Source organism: Bos grunniens, chromosome 1 (assembly GCF_055505025.1).
Source record: "Bos grunniens cultivar Pamir isolate PY7600 chromosome 1, Bosgru_T2T1.0, whole genome shotgun sequence".
NCBI lineage: Eukaryota > Metazoa > Chordata > Mammalia > Artiodactyla > Bovidae > Bos > Bos grunniens.
The window spans coordinates 56726450-56739546 of NC_141165.1; the positions used below are offsets into that span (position 1 = coordinate 56726450).

At 37.7% G+C, this 13097-nt stretch overlaps 1 long non-coding RNA gene across 3 annotated transcripts in view; it reads left to right on the forward strand.

The window, feature by feature from the left end:
* Nucleotides 1-12866, forward strand: part of LOC147379474 (uncharacterized) — a 72442-nt gene extending 59576 nt beyond the window's left edge. For 2 of the 3 annotated variants that reach the window (XR_015133207.1, XR_015133203.1), the window contains one exon: nt 1659-3871. This is a non-coding gene — a long non-coding RNA (uncharacterized LOC147379474). Of the gene's footprint in view, nt 1-1658; nt 3872-12341 lie in introns of those variants that run through there. The other variant, XR_015133205.1, reaches the window with a different exon arrangement.
* The last annotated feature ends 231 nt before the right edge of the window (nt 12867-13097 follow it).

A 13097-nucleotide genomic window follows, 5' to 3' on the forward strand; every position in this document is an offset into this window, starting at 1 on the left:
GGATACCCCATTAGACAATCCTGACATGGAAATATTTACAGATGGCAGTTCTTTTGTTCAGGATGGAAAGTGTAAAGCAGGTTATGCCTTGGTGACTGCTGAACAGGTTTTGGAAGCAAAATCTCTCCCCCAGGGAACCAGTGCTCAGTTAGTGGAGCCTGTGGCTCTGACCCGAGCTCTAGAGTTAAGCAAAGGGCAGCGGGTAAATATATACACTGATTCTAAGTATGCTTATTTGACTTTACATGCTCATGCTGCAATATGGAAAGAGAGACACTTTAAAACAGCAACAGGAGAACCTATTAAGCATTTCAGAGAGATCGAGAGACTTTTAACTGCTATATATTGTCCTAAAGAAGTAGCTGTTATACATTGCAAAGGGCACAGCAGGGATGGGAGTAAAGTAGCCGAAGGTAATCAGCTGGCTGACTGTCAAGCCAAAAAAGCGGCACTTTACAAAACCCCTTCATTGCAGACACCATTGATCTGGATAGGTCCTGTGGAACAGGAAAACCACGATATACTGAGGAGGAATTTAAAAGATATGGGAAACGAGGAGCAAAGATTACTAATAAAGGGTGGTTACAGTCTGAGGATGGACAATTAATAATTCCTGAAAATGTGCAGTGGAAAATTCTTAAGGGTTTTCATCAGAGTTTTCATTTGGGTACAGAGAGTATTTCCCAAATGGCTTCTCATTTGTTTGAAGGTAAAAATGTAATGAAAACTTTAAAGAATATTATCAAAAGGTGTGAGGTTTGTCAGAAAAATAACCCAAAGACTGAAAAGCTAGCAAAATCTGGATTACAATGAAGTGGGAAGTATCCTGGAGAGGATTGGGATATTGATTTTACTCATATGCTGAAAGCTAATGGATATTCTTGCTTACAAGTTTGGGTAGATACTTTTACTGGATGGATTGAGGCTTTTCCCTGTCATAGTGAACAAGCTAAGGAGGTTATAAAGATTTTAATCCATAAAATTATCCCCAGGTTTGGGCTGCCACAGAGCCTTCAGAGTGTCAATGGCTCCGCCTTTAAAGCTGCTGTAACTCAGGGGGTATCTAAAGCTCTAGGAATAAAATATCACTTACACTGTTCCTGGAGACCCCAATCCTCAGGAAAGGTTGAAAAAGCTAATGATATTATCAAAAGACATTTGTGCAAATTAACTCAAGAGACATAGGACAATTGGATTAAAGTCCTACCCATAGCTTTAATGAGGGCTCAAACTGCCCCCAAAAAAGGAGGGACTGCCCCCCTTTGAATGTACTAATGGAAGGCCTTTCTTACGCACAGACATTGTTATCGACCCTGAAGCCTTGGAATTAACTAGTTATGTAGCTCAGCTCTCAGCTTTTCAACCGTCATTAACAGAACTCTGGGAGATGACTCCTGACCCCGCTTCTGAGTCAAACAAGCCTCTATTTGAGCCAAGAACTGAGGTCCTCATAAAAACATTGGGATCAGGGGGCCCATCCCTCGAGCCCCTCTGGGAAGGCCCTTAACAGGTTATTCTGTCTTCCCCCACAACTATCAAAGTGCCAGGAATTGATTCGTGGGTACATCACACTCAAGTTAAGAGGTGGCACCCTGACCAAGACTAAGTGACATCTTTTTATGTCTTTACTTTCTATACTCTGACTTTGTACTTTTCAGATGGGCCTGAACCTATGTGAGCTTACTTCTGCTGATTCCAAATATCCTGAGTCTGCCATTTGATCCTCAAGACAATGCCTTCCTGTCCTGGCCTCACTCCTATGCTGCATTCCACAATCGGTCTAACTGCTGGGTCTGTGAAGCACTCCCCTCTTCATCAGTGGAAGGCTTCCCATGGTGGACATCTCTGCTTCAAGGAAAAGACTTTCTCCAAGTCTGTAAATACCTTCAACAACAATCACATGTGATGCCCCTTCTTCATCTGATGACATCTACCAACCCTAAAATGGACTGATGCAACACTTTGTACTTTAATTATGGACATAATGTGACTTTTAATTTTAATTATACATTGTCTTTGGTTCAATGGCTATTTTGCTACACATAAGGCAAATAGGTCTAGATCTAATGGTTTTTTACCTGACGTTTATCAAATAAGAGATGAGGTTATATGGCTAACTCCTGAAAAAGGACGTTTAATACCTACTGTCCCTATATGCTGGGAACAAACAGAGCCATCCCCAAAAGTTAGCCAACAACTTAATTACAATGATTGGAAACAATTGGGATTTTTGCCTCAGGAAATATACAACATAATCATTCCCGTGTTTTCTAACCCCAGTTCAGGTCCTCCCTTTATCTGGCCAGGCACTAGTTGGGACTGGATATCCCAGTCACGCTGGCTTGCTCCAAACAGGACTTATTGGCTATGTGGCTCTTACCTATGGACATGGCTTCCCCCTGGTTGGATAGGGAGATGCACCCTGGGTCTAGCCTTTACTCACGGCTTTATATTTTCAGAGCTTCCAGAAAAGCCTGCTAATTTACCCCACCTTAAAGCTCAGTGGGCAAGGTCTGTATTTCACTGGTATGATTATTTGGCTACAGTGTTTGTTCCCTCTTTGGAAACTACAGATGTTATGCTACGAATGGATGCTTTGACTAATTTTACTCAACAGGCATTACAAGATTCTCAAAAGGCTATTTCAGCTCTTAATGCTGAACAAGCACAAATTAAAAAGGTGGTTTTACAAAACAGATTGGTTTTAGATATTCTGGCAGCTACACAAGGAAGAACGTGTGCCATTATTCATACCCAATGCTGTACATATATACCTGATATGAGCATGAATGTTACTCATTTTACTAAACACATGAACAAGATGACTGGGGCCATGGATACTCCTGAAGCCTCAATTGCCTCACTTTGGGAGACGTTAACTAGTTCCCCATGGTGGACAACTATCTTAATTACAATAATTCTGACTTGTTTTTGCTGTTTTCTCCCTGCATCTGTAACTGTATAACTGGATTTGTTTCTAGCCACATGAAAGCTTTTAAGTTACAAATGGTTGCTCAGACTCCTGCTACTGCTACAACTGCCTCCAACTACTATTTGGGGCCTCTGGATCAAATATCCTCAATATGAGGATTAGGAAAATATGTTGCCTCACCAATTTAGGGACAACGCCCCTACTCAGCTCGGAAGCAGTTACAGAACGAGAACGATGCCCCTTTTCCCTAGGCAACATAATTCTCCTAAAAGAAAAGGGAGGAATGAGAGGGTAACAGGCAGGAAGGCCAGGGGTCTCCAAATGGAGGAAATAGCCTGCAAGTGTCAGACATTTTTATTTCTCTTAAGTGGCAGGAGGAAACAAACTAGCAATGTTTTTTCCTTCTCTATACAAATTTAAAAGGAGGTTTCTCTTAAAATACTGTGTTGCCATAATGACACCTGGTTTCACCTGAAGTTAACTATTCTCAAACCTAGAGATAACCAATGCCTTTTTCTTTTGGAAATGTTCGTCTTAAGCTATGCTAATGTACCCCAAACTCTGTCTTCAAGTCAGTTTCGCCTCTTGGCTCAGAACCTACTTGATAAACAAGTATGTTATACTCAGATATTGTTCCCCTAATCTATGTAAACAAAACTGTTTGGTGATCTGCCCTTCTTCAAGATTCAAGTTAATCATTTTATGGCCCAGGATGAACCATTTAGTGCCAAGATTATCCCAAAATGCATCTTATGGATGAGGTGCCTGGTGCCATTCTGAGTTTTAAGATATTCCTTTCTTTCATTAACAGACTGCTAATGACTATATAACATCCAGCTGAAGACTAGCAGAGGGGCACGCTTTCTGCCCACTTCTGATGCCTATGTCAGAAGCTTTCTCTATCTCCTTTATACTTTAATAAAACTTCATTACACAAAAGCTCTGAGCGATCAAGCCTCGTCTCTGGCCCCGGATTGAATTGTTCTCTTCCAGAGGCCAAGAATCCCAGCGTCTTTGCGTGATTCAACAACAACCTTTCAATATGAGTATTGCTGTTCCTGCTTTCATTCTGCCTGACCTCTGATGGATGAATGTTCAACATACCCCACAGTTGCACTTATCTCACGTGCTAGTAAAGTAAAATTCTCCAAGCAAGGCTTCAACTGTATGTGAACTGAGAACTTCCAGATGTTCAAGCTGGATTTAGAAAAGTCAGAGGAACCAGAGATCAGATTGCCAACATCTGGTGGATCATAGAAAAAGCAAGAGAGTTCACCCTTATGGCAGAAAGCAAAGAGGAACTAAAGAGCCTCTGGATGAAAGTGAAAGAGGAGAGTGAAAAAACTGGCTTAAAACTCAACATTCAAAAAACTAAGATAATGGCATCTGGTCCCATCGCTTCATGGCAAATAGATGGGGCAACAATGGAAACAGTGAGAGACTTTATTTTGGGGGGCTCTAAAATCACTGCAGATGGTGACTGCAGCCATGAAATTAAAAGATACTTGCTCCTTGGAAGAAAACCTATGACCAACCTAGAGAGCATATGAAAAAGCAGAGACATTACTTTGCTAACAAAGTTCTGTCTAGTCAAAGTTATGGTTTTTCCAGGAGTCATGTATGGATGTGAGATTTGGACTATAAAGAAAGCTGAGTGCCAAAGAATTTATGCTTTTGAACTGTGGTGTTGGAGAAGACTCTTGAGAGTCCCTTGGACTGCAAGGAGATCCAACCAGTCCATCCTAAAGGAGATCAGTCCTGGATATTCATTGGAAAGACTGATCCTGAGGCTAAAGCTCCAGTACTTTGGCCACCTGATGTGAAGAACGACTCCTTAAAAAAGACCCTGATGCTGGGAAAGATCGAAGGTAGGAGGAGAAGGGGACAACAGAGGATGAGATGATTGGATGGCATCATCGACTTGATGGACAGGAGTTTGAGCAAGCTCCAGGAGTCCGTGATGGGCAGGGAAGCTGGTGTGCTGCTGTCCTTGGAGTGGCAAAGAGTTGAACATGACTGAATGACTGAACTGAACTGAACTGATTGGTCCTACTTTCTTTTGATTTCGTTTTGCATAAACTCTTGTAACAGCCCCGATCTGTGGATACAACCAGGAATGCTGAGTGCAGGATGAATTGAGAAAGTAGCATTGACATATATACACTATCATGTGTAAAATAGTGGGAAGTTGCTAAATAACATAGGAAACCCAGCCTAGACCTAGAGGGGTGGGATAGGGTGAGAGATGGGGGGCTCAGGAGGAAAGGAATATATGTATATAATTACGACTGATTCACATTGTTGTACAGCAGAAACCAACACAAAATTGTAAAGCAATTTTACACCAACTAAAAATAAATAAAATTTTAAGAAGAATAGAGCAGATTGCCATATCCTATTCCATAGTATCTTCCTGACCCAGGGATCTAACCCACTTCTCCTGTGCCTCCTGCATTGGCAGGCAAATGTTTATCACTGTGCCACTTGAGAGGCCCCATACATTAGATTCCCCAGAAAGTATTCATTTTAAACTAGACATTTATTCTCTTTGACCAATGTCTCTGATTTTCTCCATTCTCCAGACTCTGGTAACTATCATTCTAGTTTCCATTACTCTGAGTTTAGCGTTTTTAGATTTCACATATAAGGGATATCATGTAATAATTGTCTTTCTCTGTTTTGTTTACTTCTTGCATTGCAGTTCTTATTGTAGATATATTACTATCCCATTTACACAACAAATTAACTGAGTCACCAAGATATGATTATTAATGATCTCAAAGAAATTTTATCTTAAAATAATGTTAAGCATTTATTAACTTTAATATATTGTTTTATTCTACAAGCAGAAACTATTAAATCAAGGATAAAATTAATGACCATGCAAAATTGGTGTCAGGACAAGGACTGGTTTATTCGTGGTACTTGATATCCAATAATTATAGTGTTTGAGATTACATATTTATGTCTATGTCCCTATCTATCCTTCCATCTATCTGCTTTGGAATCAGATTGTGAATTTACATATTGAACAGTCCAGTGGGAAATATATTTAACTTTTCTAAGTTGCAATTTCTTCATTTGCAAAAATAGGAAGTAGATGAAAATTAAGAATCAGAAAAAGGATGGAAAAGATGAAGATGGAAAAGAAAAACATAGGATGTGCCTTAAAGTGGTCATTCTCAGCTGGAGTTGATTTTTCTCCCTAGAGAACATTTGACAGTGACTGGAAGAGAAGCAAAAAGCAAAGGAGAAAAGGAAAGATATAAACATCTGAATGCAGAGTTCCAAAGAATAGCAAGAAGACATAAGAAAGCCTTCTTCAGTGATCAAAGCAAAGAAATAGAGGAAAACAACAGAATGGGAAAGACTAGGGATCTCTTCAAAGAAATCAGAGATACCAAAGGGACATTTCATGCAAAGATAGGCTCGATAAAGGACAGAAATGGTATGGACCTATTTCTGAAGCATAAGATATTAAGAAGAGATGGCAAGAATACACAGAAGAACTGTACAAAAAGATCTTCACAACCCAGATAATCACGATGGTGTGATCACTGATCTAGAGCCAGACATCCTGGAATGTGAAGTTAAGTGGGCCTTAGAAAGCATCACTATGAACAAAGCTAGTGGAGGTGATGGAATTCCAGTTGAGCTATTCCAAATCCTGAAAGATGACACTGTGAAAGTGCTGCACTCAATATGCCAGTAAATTGGGAAAACTCAGCAGTGGCCACAGGACTGGAAAAGGTCAGTTTTCATTCCAATCCCAAAGAAAGGCAATGCCAAAGAATGCTCAAACTACTGCACAATTGCACTGATCTCACATGCTAGTAAAGTAATGCTCAAATTTCTCCAAGCCAGGCTTCAGCAATATGTGAACCGTGAACTTCCTGATGTTCAAGAAGGTTTTAGAAAAGGCAGAGGAACCAGAGACCAAATTGCCAACATCCGCTGGATCATGGAAAAAGCAAGAGAGTTCCAGAAAACCATCTATTGCTGCTTTATTGACTATGCCAAAGCCTTTGACTGTGTGGATCACAATAAACTGTGGGAAATTCTGAAAGAGATGGGAATACCAGACCACCTGACCTGCCTCTTGAGAAATCTGTATGCAGGTCAGGAAGCAACAGTTAGAACTGGACATGGGACAACAGACTGGTTCCAAATAGGAAAAGGAGTTCATCAAGGCTGTATATTGTCACCCTGTTTATTTAACTTATATGCAGAGTACATCATCAGAAACGCTGGACTGGAAGAAACACAAGCTGGAATCAAGATTTCAGGGAGAAATATCAATAACCTCAGATATACAGATGACACCACCCTTATGGCAGAAACTGAAGAGGAACTAAAAAGCCTCTTGATGAAAATGAAAGTGAAAAAGTTGGCTTAAAGCTCAACATTCAGAAAACGAAGATCATGGCATCCGGTCCCATCACTTCATGGGAAATAGATGGGGAAACAGTGGAAACAGTGGCAGACTTTATTTTTCTGGGCTCCAAAATCACCACTGATGGTGACTGCGGCCATGAAATTAAAAGACGCTTATTCCTTGGAAGGAAGGTTATGACCAACCTAGATAGCATATTCAAAAGCAGAGACATTACTTTGCCAACAAAGGTTTGTCTAGTCAAGGCTATGGTTTTTCCAGTGGTCATGTATGGTTGTGAGAGTTGGACTGTGAAGAAGGTTGAGCGCCGAAGAATTGATGCTTTTGAACCCTGGTGTCGGAGAAGACTCTTGAGAGTCCCTTGGACTGCAAGGAGATCCAACCAGTCCATTCTGAAGGAGATCAGCCCTGGAATGTCTTTGGAAGGAGTGATGCTAAAGCTGAAACTCCAGTACTTTGGCCACCTCATGCGAAGAGTTGACTCATTGGAAACGACCCTGATGCTGGGAGGGACTGGGGGCAGGAGGAGAAGGGGACGACAGAGGATGAGATGGCTGGATGGCATCACTGACTTGATGGACGTGAGTCTGAGTGAACTCCAGGAGTTTGTGATGGACAGGGAGGCTTGGCGTGCTGCGATTCATGGGGTCGCAAAGAGTCGGACATGGCTGAGCGACTCATCTGATCTGATCTGATCTGGAGACATTTTTGGTTATTACAATTTGTGTGGGGGTGTAGTACTGATGTCTAGTGAGTAGGATAACACCCTACAACAAAGAATTATCTTGTTCAACATGTGAATAATATCAAGGTTAAGAAACTCTTAGATAAAAATGTTATGAGGATTACAAGTTAACACATTTTTAAAAAAATTTAGTGGCATGTTGGAGCCACCTCATACCAGCTTGTGAAAATAGATTTTTTCACATATCTGACTGACTTCTATTGATTGATATGTATTGTTAGATTGAAGTTGGTCATACTGGGGGTGTTTATGCCAAAACAATGCACAAACTACAAATCAAGGCCCTCCCCGATCTAGCCTTGTTCCCAGAGAACTAGTGGTTAGGCATTTACCAGCCACCAAAGCTTACATATAATACTATTTGGCTTATTGTAACCACAATGTAAATGTTAGCTATTATTACTAATACTAGTAAGTAGCCCTCTCAGTTCATCTGGGAAAACTTCTCTGGATTTTATTCTCTTTCCCCATTCTATATTAATTTTTCAGTTTCCATTTCTCCTTAAGACTTGCCCTTGACTTCCAAGTGTCACCACTTTTCAACCACTCCCTACTCTCCCTTTTACTTTTCAGTCATATTAATTGTTATATAACACAAATCTAATTTTGCTACTTCCATATTTAATATTTCACAATGCCTTGTTATTTCTTATGGTATAAACGGAACTATTTCATATAGCATTATGGGCCTTTCAAGCCTCATTCCAGTATACCCTGAAAGTCACAGACTCTCTACTTAGGTATGTCTACTGTACATATTCTATTGCTCTTATTATATTATACTCTCCCACTTTCCTATCAAAGTAAATTTAGCTGTTAGAAAAAACAAGCTTTGTCATCATTTACTGATCAATTTTCTTTCACATATGCCTAGACCTTAGCTTCAAAATAAAAAGCTAATGATTTGACTGTTTTTATATTGAGGAGTCATATTTTATTAAAAAACAAAAAAAGAAGTGAGCATAGAATTTTCCAAATACCTCCCAAATAAAAAGGAAGGTCACAACAGTTAATATGTTATGATTTGGTTGCCTGGTATTTAGTAATTTGAACATTTTTATGTTCTAAATTCTACAATGTGAATATCTCTACTAAATTTGTATATGAATTATATTTTTCAAACTATCCAGTACATTACAGAAGCCCAATAAATGTTAAGTACAACAATTGACATAGAAAGAAAATTATCAGACAATTTGTTCACATGAAGCTCAAAATCATTTGAACAAATTTTGTTTAAACTACAGCATTATTACAAAATATAAATATTTAATAAGCATCTGCTAACATACAATTTATTGTGAACAACACTAAACAGAAAACAAAGGAAAACATGTCCAACATGACTTTTATAAATATTTATGCATTATGAGTTCCTAACCCTATACTTAACAATATAAAAATGAAGACATACTTTTAAAAAGTATTTTTCACAGCAGAATTTTACTACTTAAAATTGCTATAATAAAGCTAAGCAGAGGAAGCCACGGTCAGTATTTATAGTACATGCAACATGCTCTTTTCTCGAATATGTTTTGATTTAACGTTTTTAGCCATGCATATCAAAATTCAAGGCACAATAGGAATCTGTACCCTAACTGGTAACATAAATTTAAGAACTTATGTACTGGCTATCACATGAGAAAGAAATAAAAAGACTTGCACTAGAACCTATCAGAAAAGTATGACTTTCAGTCATCAAACATTTAATTGAGCATCATAAAATACCAGTGTGGAAAAATGAATAATACATGGCCTCTGCCTTGGTAGCTCAGTCGGTAAAAAGTCTGCCTGCAGTGCAGGAGACCTGAGTTGGACCGCTGGGTCAGGAAGATCCCCGGAGAAAGAAATGGCAACTCACTCTAGTATCCTTGCCTGGAAAATCTCGTGGACAGAAGAGCCTGGTGGGCTTTAGTCCATGGGGTCGCAAAGAGTCTGGCAAGACTGCACGACTAACACTCTGCCCTTGAGAATATCACAGGCTACAAAAAGTTGTCGTGTATACCAGAAGATTAAAAAACAGATGGGCAATTTACAGGGGAGAAAATATAAAATGACCAAGAGGATATGAAGTTAGTAGAAAATAAATTAAAAACGCAGTGAGCTACTATGTCACATTCATTAAATTATGAAAAAATAAAATACCGAGCAACACTGAATGATGACAAACATATGGAGTCATAGAAACTTTCATATATTGTTTGTTGTGTAAAATTGGAACATCACCTTGGAAAACAATATATTAAAAGTTCAATATATGAAAATTAAAATATGCATGTCCTAGATCTTAACAGTTTTACTTCTTGATATGAAGCCTAGAGAAAGTAGCTCACATACATGCACAAAAATATTTGGAGGGACATTGTAACAGTATAAAAAATAATAATTGATGTTGGTTATCAGAATAAGAATTAAATGAGTTACATCTGAACCATGCAAAGATACCACAGATTTCCACTTAAACACATACATCACAAATGTATTGAAATTATTTTCCAAAAAAGTCAGTCATAGAGAATACACAAAAACATGTACATACATGCATAAAGAGAATATAAATCTTGAAAACATCTGAATAATATATATGTATAATGTATTATTATATCTCTGTATACTTATAAAAATATAGTAAAACATATAAACTATGTATAAAAACAAAAAATATCAATATTAAGATGGTTAATTCTAAGTAGAAGATGGCATATATTGTACTGATAATATTTTGTTTTTTACGGTAGCTTTTGTGAGAATAATTCTTTCATATTATTATTTAGGCTTTTTGAATATCAAAAAAATTTGATAGTACTTGTTAAGTGTGAATAATCCACTGGGAGCACAAAGAAGAAAATACCAAATTTGTTTGGAAAATTAAAAGAGAACTTGCCAGAGTACAATTTGGGGAACATATGTTACAGAAAAGCAATGAGTTTTCTAGAGTGGAAAGGAATGTTGTTGAAAATTCAGTGAGGGCAAGGAGAGAGTCTTACCGTTAGCTAAGACTGAGAAGTGTGAAGAATGAAATGTTTAGGAACCAATGAATACAAACTTCATCGGCTTATTTACCTAGAGTCCTGTAATAGGCAATAGTGGTTAATGATGAACCTGTATAAGAAAGTAGAAAACATTTTGATAGAAACTTCTAGAATAATATTTGACCACATATCTGGGTACATAGCCAAGCTGATAGAAATTTAGTCATCACACTCAATAATTCAGGTTTTACATGAGTAATTACAATTTAAATAATGAAAATCATGAAAATTTGTTTTAGTACCATATAGATATAGTCAACTACACAAAAGTTTCCCAGAAAATAACATTGTAGTACTTATCTATGATGGACTTTAAATTTTAATTTTAAAAAACAAATATAGATTTTTAATTGGAGACTTTACTCAGATAAGTTTCATGTATAAAATATCTAATTTTATCTATAATTTCTATAAAATCCAATTTGTAAACATGAGATGTTAATTATACACACTTCAATTTGTAGCATTTGGAATGATGTTAAAATATTCAATCTTCTGACTTTTAATATTATGGCAGCATATAGTCAAAATGTAGTGTACTCTGTTATATTGTTGTATAATTGATGAACTCATTTCTCAAAATGCATAGTTTGTGTAAGAATTTTTTCTAACAATTGTGTTCCAATATCATGTTGAAATTTAATGAGTGATTTATATAGTCAACTTTTATAATAGAAAGAAAAATTAGTCTGAGAACTAGGTATGGATTCTAGGTATGACTAAAAAAAACAAACCATGTGTGAGTTTAAAAGAGTGGTTTAATTTCTTAGAACCTAAATATCCTTATTAGTCCAACTATAGAAATGATTATCCTAAGCATTTTAATAAACATATGAATACCATAACATTATTTGAGGATATTATCTTATTATCAATTAAAATGAGATCATAGGAAAAAAAAGATTAATACCCATAGGAGTAAATGATACTTTCATATATTAACATAATGTCTCTTAAGCTTTTAGTAATTTCCTTTTGCCCTCCCAGCTAATTTATCACTGAATGCAGGATGGAATTCCATCATAAAAGAAAAACAACCAAAAACTGATTCTGACTATAAAATGCATATGCTTTCATGTTGTTATGTCCTGTAGTGTTGCTTTTCAATCCCTGAGGAAAGTCAAAGATAAATTATATTCCATGAAATACTACGGATTTTCAAGAATGCATCCTGATGTAAGAGCCAAGTTTTTACCTTTCCCTGACACTATGATGGATATTCTCTTCTCGCCTCTCCAGATGCATTCTTCATCTTCTCCTGCTGTGTCTCAGAAGTCTGGACCATATTGAATGCACTAATGACCTCCCCTGCCCTCTGGCAGAATATCAGAGTCAAGGATGAGAGAATGGCCAAGGAATGTAATCTCCATTTCCCTAGAGCTCTCTTGCTTTTGATCAACATTGGTTGGCTGTGTCCATTGTCTGAAGTGTGCAGGTCTTAGACCTTCATCAACTATCTTCTCCATATAGTTACTTTTTCTTGTTTCCAAAAGCTATTATCTCCTTGGCTGCTCTGACCTAGGGCAGCTAATATTTTACCATTGTTTTTAGTTCTGGGAATAGCAACATCCTGTATTGGTCAAACCAATCAACATTTGAAAATAGTCTCTTTATTTAAGTGCCCATAATTGCCCTGTTTGAATGTGCCTTTTTTGCCTGCCAGAACACTGGCATAGTTTCAAATGTTTTAAATATTTATAGACTGTTGCTAGAATATAAAAGGAGAGAAATAAACTAGGTGGTGGAAGACATTACCCAAATAAATCCAGACTCTTCTTTTTTGCTGAGTTGCACTCCACCCTGGAATTGGGCTGCTCCATTTCCTGAATTTGGACTTCCCTGGTGGCTCAGACTGTAAAGCGTCTGCCTACAATGCTGGAGGCCCGGATTCAATCCCTGGGTTGGGAAGATCTCCTGGAGAAGGAAATGGCAATCCAGTATTCTTGCTTGGAAAATTCCATGGATGGAGGAGTCTGGTAGGCTACAGCCCATGGG